This window comes from Balaenoptera physalus, assembly GCF_965194825.1.
Source record: "Balaenoptera physalus genome assembly, chromosome: 9".
Taxonomy (NCBI): domain Eukaryota; kingdom Metazoa; phylum Chordata; class Mammalia; order Artiodactyla; family Balaenopteridae; genus Balaenoptera; species Balaenoptera physalus.
Window position 1 is genome coordinate 77332912 of NC_138888.1, and position 15950 is coordinate 77348861.

Sequence of the window (15950 nt, forward strand, 5' to 3'; positions counted from 1 at the left end):
AACACGGGTTTCAAATTAGCTCAGATACCGTTCCATACAGCCAATATGTAATAGACAAGACCTACTCCTTGCTCAGTGAATTGGACTCAACACCCCCTATTCACCGCCCAAGAATATATCTGACTAGTAAGAATCTTAAAACCTATGTTTTGATATCTCTCTGTAAGTGAGTCAAGTGGGTGTAAAGCGGCAGAAACACAGCAGAGGAAAGCAGCTAAACCCCATTATAAAAATCAATTACTTTTAAAAACCCGTGAAACAAAGACAGTGAAAGAGAGAGAAATTCTTACAAAATTCGTTCAGGGGCTGTGATGCCACCTGGATTGACCATATCTAGACCCACAGCTGATTGAGACATAAGGGTGGACACTCTTGGGGCTGAGAGGTTTGGTGAGGTTGGGTGAGGAAACACAGACCCTTTAAAGTAATACTGCATGGTACCCATCCCATGGGTCCCAAATCTCCAGGTTCAAGGGCATCTTCCTACATCGAAAACATGCATGAGAAACCCAGAAGATGGTACACCGTGTGATCGGGAAAGGTTTCCAAAACGCACCTCTTTTCTCATCTCCTTGTGCTCGGGTTCGCCATTCCAGCCGCTTTACTAGCAATCTCCCTCCTTGGAGAATCAGCACCTTTAACCTCCTGTTCCGTACAGGTTGCAATTTGTCCTGAGGATGAACGGGAAGAGGGGTAACCAATGAGAGACTAGCTCTAGGTATCGGGACAGGCACAGGTCACTCTATTTTCCCATCAGAAAGAAGAATTAACCACAGGCTCAGCCTGCCGCCCGGGACCAGAATAGGGCCTGAAGCAATCTTGCGCTTTTGCGGCCAGCGCCCAAGAAAGTGAGTTGAGAAATGGAGCTCAGGGGCACTGCAATTCACAAACCTGCAGACTTATAAATGATAACTCTCGTCCACAAATATATTGAGGGAAGGTAACGAAGAGGAATGGAAAGCAAGGCAGAATTGCAGGAAACAGATTTCAGGAGGGAGATTCGAATCGGCTTTAAAGCACAGGAAAAGCGGCAAAACCTCGACAATGAAGCCCTTGGCCAAAAAGGGCGTATGCGTTTTTTCCTGAATATATTCAGGAAAAAACGCATACGCCCTTTTTGGCCAACCAAGCAACCTGGAAAGGCAAATCAGCGCTACAAAGAAGTCTCGCTTCCCATCGGTCAAAAGGGCCATGCTGAATAAAGTGTCAAAACCAGAAATGCAGGACAGGCCATGGAGAAACGGGAGCCTGGCTACGCTGATGGGCGGGATGTAAATTGCCAACAGCCACTCTGGAGAAGTGTACGGTGTGTCCTGAAACCTCCAAAAAACTCAGCTTAGAGAGCATAGGGCACTTCCACTCATGGGCGTATAAATTGGGAAAACTAAAAATCAGCAAGACACAGGCACCCCAAAGTTTAGGGCTGCTCTGTTGACAAGAACCTCCACTTCGTTACACCTTAAATATCCCAGGAAAGAGAAAAATGGATAAAGAAGTTGTGGTCCTTATGTACAATGGAATATCACTCAGCCATGAAACCAACGTCATAAGGCTAGTAGCAGCATGATGAGTGGATTTAGGTATGACGATTCTAAGTGAAATAAGTCATACAGAAAAAGACACTTATCATAAGATATCACTTATAGAGGGAATGTAAAAACGCTACCCTTGAACTGAATTACAAAACAGAACAGAGTCCCACGTTTAGAAAACACACTATGGCTGCTTCACGGGAAAGGTGAGGTGGGGTGATGCATAAAACACGGGTTTCAAATTAGCTCAGATACCGTTCCATACAGCCAATATGTAATAGACAAGACCTACTCCTTGCTCAGTGAATTGGACTCAACACCCCCTATTCACCGCCCAAGAATATATCTGACTAGTAAGAATCTTAAAACCTATGTTTTGATATCTCTCTGTAAGTGAGTCAAGTGGGTGTAAAGCGGCAGAAACACAGCAGAGGAAAGCAGCTAAACCCCATTATAAAAATCAATTACTTTTAAAAACCCGTGAAACAAAGACAGTGAAAGAGAGAGAAATTCTTACAAAATTCGTTCAGGGGCTGTGATGCCACCTGGATTGACCATATCTAGACCCACAGCTGATTGAGACATAAGGGTGGACACTCTTGGGGCTGAGAGGTTTGGTGAGGTTGGGTGAGGAAACACAGACCCTTTAAAGTAATACTGCATGGTACCCATCCCATGGGTCCCAAATCTCCAGGTTCAAGGGCATCTTCCTACATCGAAAACATGCATGAGAAACCCAGAAGATGGTACACCGTGTGATCGGGAAAGGTTTCCAAAACGCACCTCTTTTCTCATCTCCTTGTGCTCGGGTTCGCCATTCCAGCCGCTTTACTAGCAATCTCCCTCCTTGGAGAATCAGCACCTTTAACCTCCTGTTCCGTACAGGTTGCAATTTGTCCTGAGGATGAACGGGAAGAGGGGTAACCAATGAGAGACTAGCTCTAGGTATCGGGACAGGCACAGGTCACTCTATTTTCCCATCAGAAAGAAGAATTAACCACAGGCTCAGCCTGCCGCCCGGGACCAGAATAGGGCCTGAAGCAATCTTGCGCTTTTGCGGCCAGCGCCCAAGAAAGTGAGTTGAGAAATGGAGCTCAGGGGCACTGCAATTCACAAACCTGCAGACTTATAAATGATAACTCTCGTCCACAAATATATTGAGGGAAGGTAACGAAGAGGAATGGAAAGCAAGGCAGAATTGCAGGAAACAGATTTCAGGAGGGAGATTCGAATCGCCTTTAAAGCACAGGAAAAGCGGCAAAACCTCGACAATGAAGCCCTTGGCCAAAAAGGGCGTATGCGTTTTTTCCTGAATATATTCAGGAAAAAACGCATACGCCCTTTTTGGCCAACCAAGCAACCTGGAAAGGCAAATCAGCGCTACAAAGAAGTCTCGCTTCCCATCGGTCAAAAGGGCCATGCTGAATAAAGTGTCAAAACCAGAAATGCAGGACAGGCCATGGAGAAACGGGAGCCTGGCTACGCTGATGGGCGGGATGTAAATTGCCAACAGCCACTCTGGAGAAGTGTACGGTGTGTCCTGAAACCTCCAAAAAACTCAGCTTAGAGAGCATAGGGCACTTCCACTCATGGGCGTATAAATTGGGAAAACTAAAAATCAGCAAGACACAGGCACCCCAAAGTTTAGGGCTGCTCTGTTGACAAGAACCTCCACTTCGTTACACCTTAAATATCCCAGGAAAGAGAAAAATGGATAAAGAAGTTGTGGTCCTTATGTACAATGGAATATCACTCAGCCATGAAACCAACGTCATAAGGCTAGTAGCAGCATGATGAGTGGATTTAGGTATGACGATTCTAAGTGAAATAAGTCATACAGAAAAAGACACTTATCATAAGATATCACTTATAGAGGGAATGTAAAAACCGCTACCCTTGAACTGAATTACAAAACAGAACAGAGTCCCACGTTTAGAAAACACACTATGGCTGCTTCACGGGAAAGGTGAGGTGGGGTGATGCATAAAACACGGGTTTCAAATTAGCTCAGATACCGTTCCATACAGCCAATATGTAATAGACAAGACCTACTCCTTGCTCAGTGAATTGGACTCAACACCCCCTATTCACCGCCCAAGAATATATCTGACTAGTAAGAATCTTAAAACCTATGTTTTGATATCTCTCTGTAAGTGAGTCAAGTGGGTGTAAAGCGGCAGAAACACAGCAGAGGAAAGCAGCTAAACTACATTATAAAAATCAATTACTTTTAAAAACCCGTGAAACAAAGACAGTGAAAGAGAGAGAAATTCTTACAAAATTCGTTCAGGGGCTGTGATGCCACCTGGATTGACCATATCTAGACCCACATCTGATTGAGACATAAGGGTGGACACTCTTGGGGCTGAGAGGTTTGGTGAGGTTGGGTGAGGAAACACAGACCCTTTAAAGTAATACTGCATGGTAACCATCCCATGGGTCCCAAATCTCCAGGTTCAAGGGCATCTTCCTATATCGAAAGCATGCATGAGAAACCCAGAAGATGGTACACCGTGTGATCGGGAAAGGTTTCCAAAACGCACCTCTTTTCTCATCTCCTTGTGCTCGGGTTCGCCATTCCAGCCGCTTTACTAGCAATCTCCCTCCTTGGAGAATCAGCACCTTTAACCTCCTGTTCCGTACAGGTTGCAATTTGTCCTGAGGATGAACGGGAAGAGGGGTAACCAATGAGAGACTAGCTCTAGGTATCGGGACAGGCACAGGTCACTCTATTTTCCCATCAGAAAGAGGAATTAACCACAGGCTCAGCCTGCCGCCCGGGACCAGAATAGGGCCTGAAGCAATCTTGCGCTTTTGCGGCCAGCGCCCAAGAAAGTGAGTTGAGAAATGGAGCTCAGGGGCACTGCAATTCACAAACCTGCAGACTTATAAATGATAACTCTCGTCCACAAATATATTGAGGGAAGGTAACGAAGAGGAATGGAAAGCAAGGCAGAATTGCAGGAAACAGATTTCAGGAGGGAGATTCGAATCGCCTTTAAAGCACAGGAAAAGCGGCAAAACCTCGACAATGAAGCCCTTGGCCAAAAAGGGCGTATGCGTTTTTTCCTGAATATATTCAGGAAAAAACGCATACGCCCTTTTTGGCCAACCAAGCAACCTGGAAAGGCAAATCAGCGCTACAAAGAAGTCTCGCTTCCCATCGGTCAAAAGGGCCATGCTGAATAAAGTGTCAAAACCAGAAATGCAGGACAGGCCATGGAGAAACGGGAGCCTGGCTACGCTGATGGGCGGGATGTAAATTGCCAACAGCCACTCTGGAGAAGTGTACGGTGTGTCCTGAAACCTCCAAAAAACTCAGCTTAGAGAGCATAGGGCACTTCCACTCATGGGCGTATAAATTGGGAAAACTAAAAATCAGCAAGACACAGGCACCCCAAAGTTTAGGGCTGCTCTGTTGACAAGAACCTCCACTTCGTTACACCTTAAATATCCCAGGAAAGAGAAAAATGGATAAAGAAGTTGTGGTCCTTATGTACAATGGAATATCACTCAGCCATGAAACCAACGTCATAAGGCTAGTAGCAGCATGATGAGTGGATTTAGGTATGACGATTCTAAGTGAAATAAGTCATACAGAAAAAGACACTTATCATAAGATATCACTTATAGAGGGAATGTAAAAACCGCTACCCTTGAACTGAATTACAAAACAGAACAGAGTCCCACGTTTAGAAAACACACTATGGCTGCTTCACGGGAAAGGTGAGGTGGGGTGATGCATAAAACACGGGTTTCAAATTAGCTCAGATACCGTTCCATACAGCCAATATGTAATAGACAAGACCTACTCCTTGCTCAGTGAATTGGACTCAACACCCCCTATTCACCGCCCAAGAATATATCTGACTAGTAAGAATCTTAAAACCTATGTTTTGATATCTCTCTGTAAGTGAGTCAAGTGGGTGTAAAGCGGCAGAAACACAGCAGAGGAAAGCAGCTAAACCCCATTATAAAAATCAATTACTTTTAAAAACCCGTGAAACAAAGACAGTGAAAGAGAGAGAAATTCTTACAAAATTCGTTCAGGGGCTGTGATGCCACCTGGATTGACCATATCTAGACCCACAGCTGATTGAGACATAAGGGTGGACACTCTTGGGGCTGAGAGGTTTGGTGAGGTTGGGTGAGGAAACACAGACCCTTTAAAGTAATACTGCATGGTACCCATCCCATGGGTCCCAAATCTCCAGGTTCAAGGGCATCTTCCTACATCGAAAACATGCATGAGAAACCCAGAAGATGGTACACCGTGTGATCGGGAAAGGTTTCCAAAACGCACCTCTTTTCTCATCTCCTTGTGCTCGGGTTCGCCATTCCAGCCGCTTTACTAGCAATCTCCCTCCTTGGAGAATCAGCACCTTTAACCTCCTGTTCCGTACAGGTTGCAATTTGTCCTGAGGATGAACGGGAAGAGGGGTAACCAATGAGAGACTAGCTCTAGGTATCGGGACAGGCACAGGTCACTCTATTTTCCCATCAGAAAGAAGAATTAACCACAGGCTCAGCCTGCCGCCCGGGACCAGAATAGGGCCTGAAGCAATCTTGCGCTTTTGCGGCCAGCGCCCAAGAAAGTGAGTTGAGAAATGGAGCTCAGGGGCACTGCAATTCACAAACCTGCAGACTTATAAATGATAACTCTCGTCCACAAATATATTGAGGGAAGGTAACGAAGAGGAATGGAAAGCAAGGCAGAATTGCAGGAAACAGATTTCAGGAGGGAGATTCGAATCGGCTTTAAAGCACAGGAAAAGCGGCAAAACCTCGACAATGAAGCCCTTGGCCAAAAAGGGCGTATGCGTTTTTTCCTGAATATATTCAGGAAAAAACGCATACGCCCTTTTTGGCCAACCAAGCAACCTGGAAAGGCAAATCAGCGCTACAAAGAAGTCTCGCTTCCCATCGGTCAAAAGGGCCATGCTGAATAAAGTGTCAAAACCAGAAATGCAGGACAGGCCATGGAGAAACGGGAGCCTGGCTACGCTGATGGGCGGGATGTAAATTGCCAACAGCCACTCTGGAGAAGTGTACGGTGTGTCCTGAAACCTCCAAAAAACTCAGCTTAGAGAGCATAGGGCACTTCCACTCATGGGCGTATAAATTGGGAAAACTAAAAATCAGCAAGACACAGGCACCCCAAAGTTTAGGGCTGCTCTGTTGACAAGAACCTCCACTTCGTTACACCTTAAATATCCCAGGAAAGAGAAAAATGGATAAAGAAGTTGTGGTCCTTATGTACAATGGAATATCACTCAGCCATGAAACCAACGTCATAAGGCTAGTAGCAGCATGATGAGTGGATTTAGGTATGACGATTCTAAGTGAAATAAGTCATACAGAAAAAGACACTTATCATAAGATATCACTTATAGAGGGAATGTAAAAACCGCTACCCTTGAACTGAATTACAAAACAGAACAGAGTCCCACGTTTAGAAAACACACTATGGCTGCTTCACGGGAAAGGTGAGGTGGGGTGATGCATAAAACACGGGTTTCAAATTAGCTCAGATACCGTTCCATACAGCCAATATGTAATAGACAAGACCTACTCCTTGCTCAGTGAATTGGACTCAACACCCCCTATTCACCGCCCAAGAATATATCTGACTAGTAAGAATCTTAAAACCTATGTTTTGATATCTCTCTGTAAGTGAGTCAAGTGGGTGTAAAGCGGCAGAAACACAGCAGAGGAAAGCAGCTAAACTACATTATAAAAATCAATTACTTTTAAAAACCCGTGAAACAAAGACAGTGAAAGAGAGAGAAATTCTTACAAAATTCGTTCAGGGGCTGTGATGCCACCTGGATTGACCATATCTAGACCCACATCTGATTGAGACATAAGGGTGGACACTCTTGGGGCTGAGAGGTTTGGTGAGGTTGGGTGAGGAAACACAGACCCTTTAAAGTAATACTGCATGGTAACCATCCCATGGGTCCCAAATCTCCAGGTTCAAGGGCATCTTCCTATATCGAAAGCATGCATGAGAAACCCAGAAGATGGTACACCGTGTGATCGGGAAAGGTTTCCAAAACGCACCTCTTTTCTCATCTCCTTGTGCTCGGGTTCGCCATTCCAGCCGCTTTACTTGCAATCTCCCTCCTTGGAGAATCAGCACCTTTAACCTCCTGTTCCGTACAGGTTGCAATTTGTCCTGAGGATGAACGGGAAGAGGGGGAACCAATGAGAGACTAGCTCTAGGTATCGGGACAGGCACAGGTCACTCTATTTTCCCATCAGGAAGAAGAATTAACCACAGGCTCAGCCTGCCGCCCGGGACCAGAATAGGGCCTGAAGCAATCCTGCGCTTTTGCGGCCAGCTCCCAAGAAAGCGAGTTGAAAAATGGAGCTCAGGGGCACTGCAATTCACAAACCTGCAGACTTATAAATGATAACTCTGGTCCACAAATATATTGAGGGAAGGCAACGAAGAGGAATGGAAAGCAAGGCAGAATTGCAGGAAACAGATTTCAGGAGGGAGATTCGAATCGGCTTTAAAGCACAGGAAAAGCGGCAAAACCTCGACAATGAAGCCCTTGGCCAAAAAGGGCGTATGCGTTTTTTCCTGAATATATTCAGGAAAAAACGCATACGCCCTTTTTGGCCAACCAAGCAACCTGGAAAGGCAAATCAGCGCTACAAAGAAGTCTCGCTTCCCATCGGTCAAAAGGGCCATGCTGAATAAAGTGTCAAAACCAGAAATGCACGACAGGCCATGGAGAAACGGGAGCCTGGCTACGCTGATGGGCGGGATGTAAATTGCCAACAGCCACTCTGGAGAAGTGTACGGTGTGTCCTGAAACCTCCAAAAAACTCAGCTTAGAGAGCATAGGGCACTTCCACTCATGGGCGTATAAATTGGGAAAACTAAAAATCAGCAAGACACAGGCACCCCAAAGTTTAGGGCTGCTCTGTTGACAAGAACCTCCACTTCGTTACACCTTAAATATCCCAGGAAAGAGAAAAATGGATAAAGAAGTTGTGGTCCTTATGTACAATGGAATATCACTCAGCCATGAAACCAACGTCATAAGGCTAGTAGCAGCATGATGAGTGGATTTAGGTATGACGATTCTAAGTGAAATAAGTCATACAGAAAAAGACACTTATCATAATATATCACTTATAGAGGGAATGTAAAAACCGCTACCCTTGAACTGAATTACAAAACAGAACAGAGTCCCACGTTTAGAAAACACACTATGGCTGCTTCACGGGAAAGGTGAAGTGGGGTGATGCATAAAACACGGGTTTCAAATTAGCTCAGATACCGTTCCATAAAGCCAATATGTAATAGACAAGACCTACTCCTTGCTCAGTGAATTGGACTCAACACCCCCTATTCACCGCCCAAGAATATATCTGACTAGTAAGAATCTTAAAACCTATGTTTTGATATCTCTCTGTAAGTGAGTCAAGTGAGTGTAAAGCGGCAGAAACACAGCAGAGGAAAGCAGCTAAACTACATTATAAAAATCAATTACTTTTAAAAACCCGTGAAACAAAGACAGTGAAAGAGAGAGAAATTCTTACAAAATTCGTTCAGGGGCTGTGATGCCACCTGGATTGACCATATCTAGACCCACAGCTGATTGAGACATAAGGGTGGACACTCTTGGGGCTGAGAGGTTTGGTGAGGTTGGGTGAGGAAACACAGACCCTTTAAAGTAATACTGCATGGTACCCATCCCATGGTTCCCAAATCTCCAGGTTCAAGGGCATCTTCCTACATCGAAAACATGCATGAGAAACCCAGAAGATGGTACACCGTGTGATCGGGAAAGGTTTCCAAAACGCACCTCTTTTCTCATCTCCTTGTGCTCGGGTTCGCCATTCCAGCCGCTTTACTAGCAATCTCCCTCCTTGGAGAATCAGCACCTTTAACCTCCTGTTCTATACTGGTTGCAATTTGTCCTGAGGATGAACGGGAAGAGGGGTAACCAATGAGAGACTACCTCTAGGTATCGGGACAGGCACAGGTCACTCTATTTTCCCATCAGGAAGAAGAATTAACCACAGGCTCAGCCTGCCGCCCGGGACCAGAATAGGGCCTGAAGCAATCTTGCGCTTTTGCGGCCAGCTCCCAAGAAAGTGAGTTGAAAAATGGAGCTCAGGGGCACTGCAATTCACAAACCTGCAGACTTATAAATGATAACTCTCGTCCACAAATATATTGAGGGAAGGTAACGAAGAGGAATGGAAAGCAAGGCAGAATTGCAGGAAACAGATTTCAGGAGGGAGATTCGAATCGGCTTTAAAGCACAGGAAAAGCGGCAAAACCTCGACAATGAAGCCCTTGGCCAAAAAGGGCGTATGCGTTTTTTCCTGAATATATTCAGGAAAAAACGCATACGCCCTTTTTGGCCAACCAAGCAACCTGGAAAGGCAAATCAGCGCTACAAAGAAGTCTCGCTTCCCATCGGTCAAAAGGGCCATGCTGAATAAAGTGTCAAAACCAGAAATGCAGGACAGGCCATGGAGAAACGGGAGCCTGGCTACGCTGATGGGCGGGATGTAAATTGCCAACAGCCACTCTGGAGAAGTGTACGGTGTGTCCTGAAACCTCCAAAAAACTCAGCTTAGAGAGCATAGGGCACTTCCACTCATGGGCGTATAAATTGGGAAAACTAAAAATCAGCAAGACACAGGCACCCCAAAGTTTAGGGCTGCTCTGTTGACAAGAACCTCCACTTCGTTACACCTTAAATATCCCAGGAAAGAGAAAAATGGATAAAGAAGTTGTGGTCCTTATGTACAATGGAATATCACTCAGCCATGAAACCAACGTCATAAGGCTAGTAGCAGCATGATGAGTGGATTTAGGTATGACGATTCTAAGTGAAATAAGTCATACAGAAAAAGACACTTATCATAAGATATCACTTATAGAGGGAATGTAAAAACCGCTACCCTTGAACTGAATTACAAAACAGAACAGAGTCCCACGTTTAGAAAACACACTATGGCTGCTTCACGGGAAAGGTGAAGTGGGGTGATGCATAAAACACGGGTTTCAAATTAGCTCATATACCGTTCCATAAAGCCAATATGTAATAGACAAGACCTACTCCTTGCTCAGTGAATTGGACTCAACACCCCCTATTCACCGCCCAAGAATATATCTGACTAGTAAGAATCTTAAAACCTATGTTTTGATATCTCTCTGTAAGTGAGTCAAGTGGGTGTAAAGCGGCAGAAACACAGCAGAGGAAAGCAGCTAAACCACATTATAAAAATCAATTACTTTTAAAAACCCGTGAAACAAAGACAGTGAAATAGAGAGAAATTCTTACAAAATTCGTTCAGGGGCTGTGATGCCACCTGGATTGACCATATCTAGACCCACAGCTGATTGAGACATAAGGGTGGACACTCTTGGGGCTGAGAGGTTTGGTGAGGTTGGGTGAGGAAACACAGACCCTTTAAAGTAATACTGCATGGTACCCATCCCATGGGTCCCAAATCTCCAGGTTCAAGGGCATCTTCCTACATCGAAAACATGCATGAGAAACCCAGAAGATGGTACACCGTGTGATCGGGGAAGGTTTCCAAAACGCACCTCTTTTCTCATCTCCTTGTTCTCGGGTTCGCCATTCCAGCCGCTTTACTAGCAATCTCCCTCCTTGGAGAATCAGCACCTTTAACCTCCTGTTCCGTACAGGTTGCAATTTGTCCTGAGGATGAACGGGAAGAGGGGGAACCAATGAGAGACTAGCTCTAGGTATCGGGACAGGCACAGGTCACTCTATTTTCCCATCAGGAAGAAGAATTAACCACAGGCTCAGCCTGCCGCCCGGGACCAGAATAGGGCCTGAAGCAATCTTGCGCTTTTGCGGCCAGCTCCCAAGAAAGTGAGTTGAAAAATGGAGCTCAGGGGCACTGCCATTCACAAACCTGCAGACTTATAAATGATAACTCTCGTCCACAAATATATTGAGGGAAGGTAACGAAGAGGAATGGAAAACAAGGCAGAATTGCAGGAAACAGATTTCAGGAGGGAGATTCGAATCGCCTTTAAAGCACAGGAAAAGCGGCAAAACCTCGACAATGAAGCCCTTGGCCAAAAAGGGCGTATGCGTTTTTTCCTGAATATATTCAGGAAAAAACGCATACGCCCTTTTTGGCCAACCAAGCAACCTGGAAAGGCAAATCAGCGCTACAAAGAAGTCTCGCTTCCCATCGGTCAAAAGGGCCATGCTGAATAAAGTGTCAAAACCAGAAATGCAGGACAGGCCATGGAGAAACGGGAGCCTGGCTACGCTGATGGGCGGGATGTAAATTGCCAACAGCCACTCTGGAGAAGTGTACGGTGTGTCCTGAAACCTCCAAAAAACTCAGCTTAGAGAGCATAGGGCACTTCCACTCATGGGCGTATAAATTGGGAAAACTAAAAATCAGCAAGACACAGGCACCCCAAAGTTTAGGGCTGCTCTGTTGACAAGAACCTCCACTTCGTTACACCTTAAATATCCCAGGAAAGAGAAAAATGGATAAAGAAGTTGTGGTCCTTATGTACAATGGAATATCACTCAGCCATGAAACCAACGTCATAAGGCTAGTAGCAGCATGATGAGTGGATTTAGGTATGACGATTCTAAGTGAAATAAGTCATACAGAAAAAGACACTTATCATAAGATATCACTTATAGACGGAATGTAAAAACCGCTACCCTTGAACTGAATTACAAAACAGAACAGAGTCCCACGTTTAGAAAACACACTATGGCTGCTTCACGGGAAAGGTGAGGTGGGGTGATGCATAAAACAAGGGTTTCAAATTAGGTCAGATACCGTTCCATAAAGCCAATATGTAATAGACAAGACCTACTCCTTGCTCAGTGAATTGGACTCAACACCCCCTATTCAACGCCCAAGAATATATCTGACTAGTAAGAATCTTAAAACCTATGTTTTGATATCTCTCTGTAAGTGAGTCAAGTGGGTGTAAAGCGGCAGAAACACAGCAGAGGAAAGCAGCTAAACCACATTATAAAAATCAATTACTTTTAAAAACCCGTGAAACAAAGACAGTGAAAGAGAGAGAAATTCTTACAAAATTCGTTCAGGGGCTGTGATGCCACCTGGATTGACCATATCTAGACCCACATCTGATTGAGACATAAGGGTGGACACTCTTGGGGCGGAGAGGTTTGGTGAGGTTGGGTGAGGAAACACAGACCCTTTAAAGTAATACTGCATGGTACCCATCCCATGGGTCCCAAATCTCCAGGTTCAAGGGCATCTTCCTACATCGAAAACATGCATGAGCAACCCAGAAGATGGTACACCGTGTGATCGGGAAAGGTTTCCAAAACGCACCTCTTTTCTCATCTCCTTGTGCTCGGGTTCGCCATTCCAGCCGCTTTACTTGCAATCTCCCTCCTTGGAGAATCAGCACCTTTAACCTCCTGTTCCGTACAGGTTGCAATTTGTCCTGAGGATGAACGGGAAGAGGGGTAACCAATGAGAGACTAGCTCTAGGTATCGGGACAGGCACAGGTCACTCTATTTTCCCATCAGGAAGAGGAATTAACCACAGGCTCAGCCTGCCGCCCGGGACCAGAATAGGGCCTGAAGCAATCTTGCGCTTTTGCGGCCAGCTCCCAAGAAAGTGAGTTGAAAAATGGAGCTCAGGGGCACTGCAATTCACAAACCTGCAGACTTATAAATGATAACTCTCGTCCACAAATATATTGAGGGAAGGTAACGAAGAGGAATGGAAAGCAAGGCAGAATTGCAGGAAACAGATTTCAGGAGGGAGATTCGAATCGCCTTTAAAGCACAGGAAAAGCGGCAAAACCTCGACAATGAAGCCCTTCGCCAAAAAGGGCGTATGCGTTTTTTCCTGAATATATTCAGGAAAAAACGCATACGCCCTTTTTGGCCAACCAAGCAACCTGGAAAGGCAAATCAGCGCTACAAAGAAGTCTCGCTTCCCATCGGTCAAAAGGGCCATGCTGAATAAAGTGTCAAAACCAGAAATGCAGGACAGGCCACGGAGAAACGGGAGCCTGGCTACGCTGATGGGCGGGATGTAAATTGCCAACAGCCACTCTGGAGAAGTGTACGGTGTGTCCTGAAACCTCCAAAAAACTCAGCTTAGAGAGCATAGGGCACTTCCACTCATGGGCGTATAAATTGGGAAAACTAAAAATCAGCAAGACACAGGCACCCCAAAGTTTAGGGCTGCTCTGTTGACAAGAACCTCCACTTTGTTACACCTTAAATATCCCAGGAAAGAGAAAAATGGATAAAGAAGTTGTGGTCCTTATGTACAATGGAATATCACTCAGCCATGAAACCAACGTCATAAGGCTAGTAGCAGCATGATGAGTGGATTTAGGTATGACGATTCTAAGTGAAATAAGTCATACAGAAAAAGACACTTATCATAAGATATCACTTATAGAGGGAATGTAAAAACCGCTACCCTTGAACTGAATTACAAAACAGAACAGAGTCCCACGTTTAGAAAACACACTATGGCTGCTTCACGGGAAAGGTGAGGTGGGGTGATGCATAAAACAAGGGTTTCAAATTAGGTCAGATACCGTTCCATAAAGCCAATATGTAATAGACAAGACCTACTCCTTGCTCAGTGAATTGGACTCAACACCCCCTATTCACCGCCCAAGAATATATCTGACTAGTAAGAATCTTAAAACCTATGTTTTGATATCTCTCTGTAAGTGAGTCAAGTGGGTGTAAAGCGGCAGAAACACAGCAGAGGAAAGCAGCTAAACCACATTATAAAAATCAATTACTTTTAAAAACCCGTGAAACAAAGACAGTGAAAGAGAGAGAAATTCTTACAAAATTCGTTCAGGGGCTGTGATGCCACCTGGATTGACCATATCTAGACCCACATCTGATTGAGACATAAGGGTGGACACTCTTGGGGCTGAGAGGTTTGGTGAGGTTGGGTGAGGAAACACAGACCCTTTAAAGTAATACTGCATGGTACCCATCCCATGGGTCCCAAATCTCCAGGTTCAAGGGCATCTTCCTACATCAAAAACATGCATGAGAAACCCAGAAGATGGTACACCGTGTGATCGGGAAAGGTTTCCAAAACGCACCTCTTTTCTCATCTCCTTGTGCTCGGGTTCGCCATTCCAGCCGCTTTACTTGCAATCTCCCTCCTTGGAGAATCAGCACCTTTAACCTCCTGTTCCGTACAGGTTGCAATTTGTCCTGAGGATGAACGGGAAGAGGGGGAACCAATGAGAGACTAGCTCTAGGTATCGGGACAGGCACAGGTCACTCTATTTTCCCATCAGGAAGAAGAATTAACCACAGGCTCAGCCTGCCGCCCGGGACCAGAATAGGGCCTGAAGCAATCCTGCGCTTTTGCGGCCAGCTCCCAAGAAAGCGAGTTGAAAAATGGAGCTCAGGGGCACTGCAATTCACAAACCTGAAGACTTATAAATGATAACTCTGGTCCACAAATATATTGAGGGAAGGCAACGAAGAGGAATGGAAAGCAAGGCAGAATTGCAGGAAACAGATTTCAGGAGGGAGATTCGAATCGGCTTTAAAGCACAGGAAAAGCGGCAAAACCTCGACAATGAAGCCCTTGGCCAAAAAGGGCGTATGCGTTTTTTCCTGAATATATTCAGGAAAAAACGCATACGCCCTTTTTGGCCAACCAAGCAACCTGGAAAGGCAAATCAGCGCTACAAAGAAGTCTCGCTTCCCATCGGTCAAAAGGGCCATGCTGAATAAAGTGTCAAAACCAGAAATGCACGACAGGCCATGGAGAAACGGGAGCCTGGCTACGCTGATGGGCGGGATGTAAATTGCCAACAGCCACTCTGGAGAAGTGTACGGTGTGTCCTGAAACCTCCAAAAAACTCAGCTTAGAGAGCATAGGGCACTTCCACTCATGGGCGTATAAATTGGGAAAACTAAAAATCAGCAAGACACAGGCACCCCAAAGTTTAGGGCTGCTCTGTTGACAAGAACCTCCACTTCGTTACACCTTAAATATCCCAGGAAAGAGAAAAATGGATAAAGAAGTTGTGGTCCTTATGTACAATGGAATATCACTCAGCCATGAAACCAACGTCATAAGGCTAGTAGCAGCATGATGAGTGGATTTAGGTATGACGATTCTAAGTGAAATAAGTCATACAGAAAAAGACACTTATCATAAGATATCACTTATAGAGGGAATGTAAAAACCGCTACCCTTGAACTGAATTACAAAACAGAACAGAGTCCCACGTTTAGAAAACACACTATGGCTGCTTCACGGGAAAGGTGAGGTGGGGTGATGCATAAAACACGGGTTTCAAATTAGCTCAGATACCGTTCCATAAAGCCAATATGTAATAGACAAGACCTACTCCTTGCTCAGTGAATTGGACTCAACACCCCCTATTCACCGCCCAA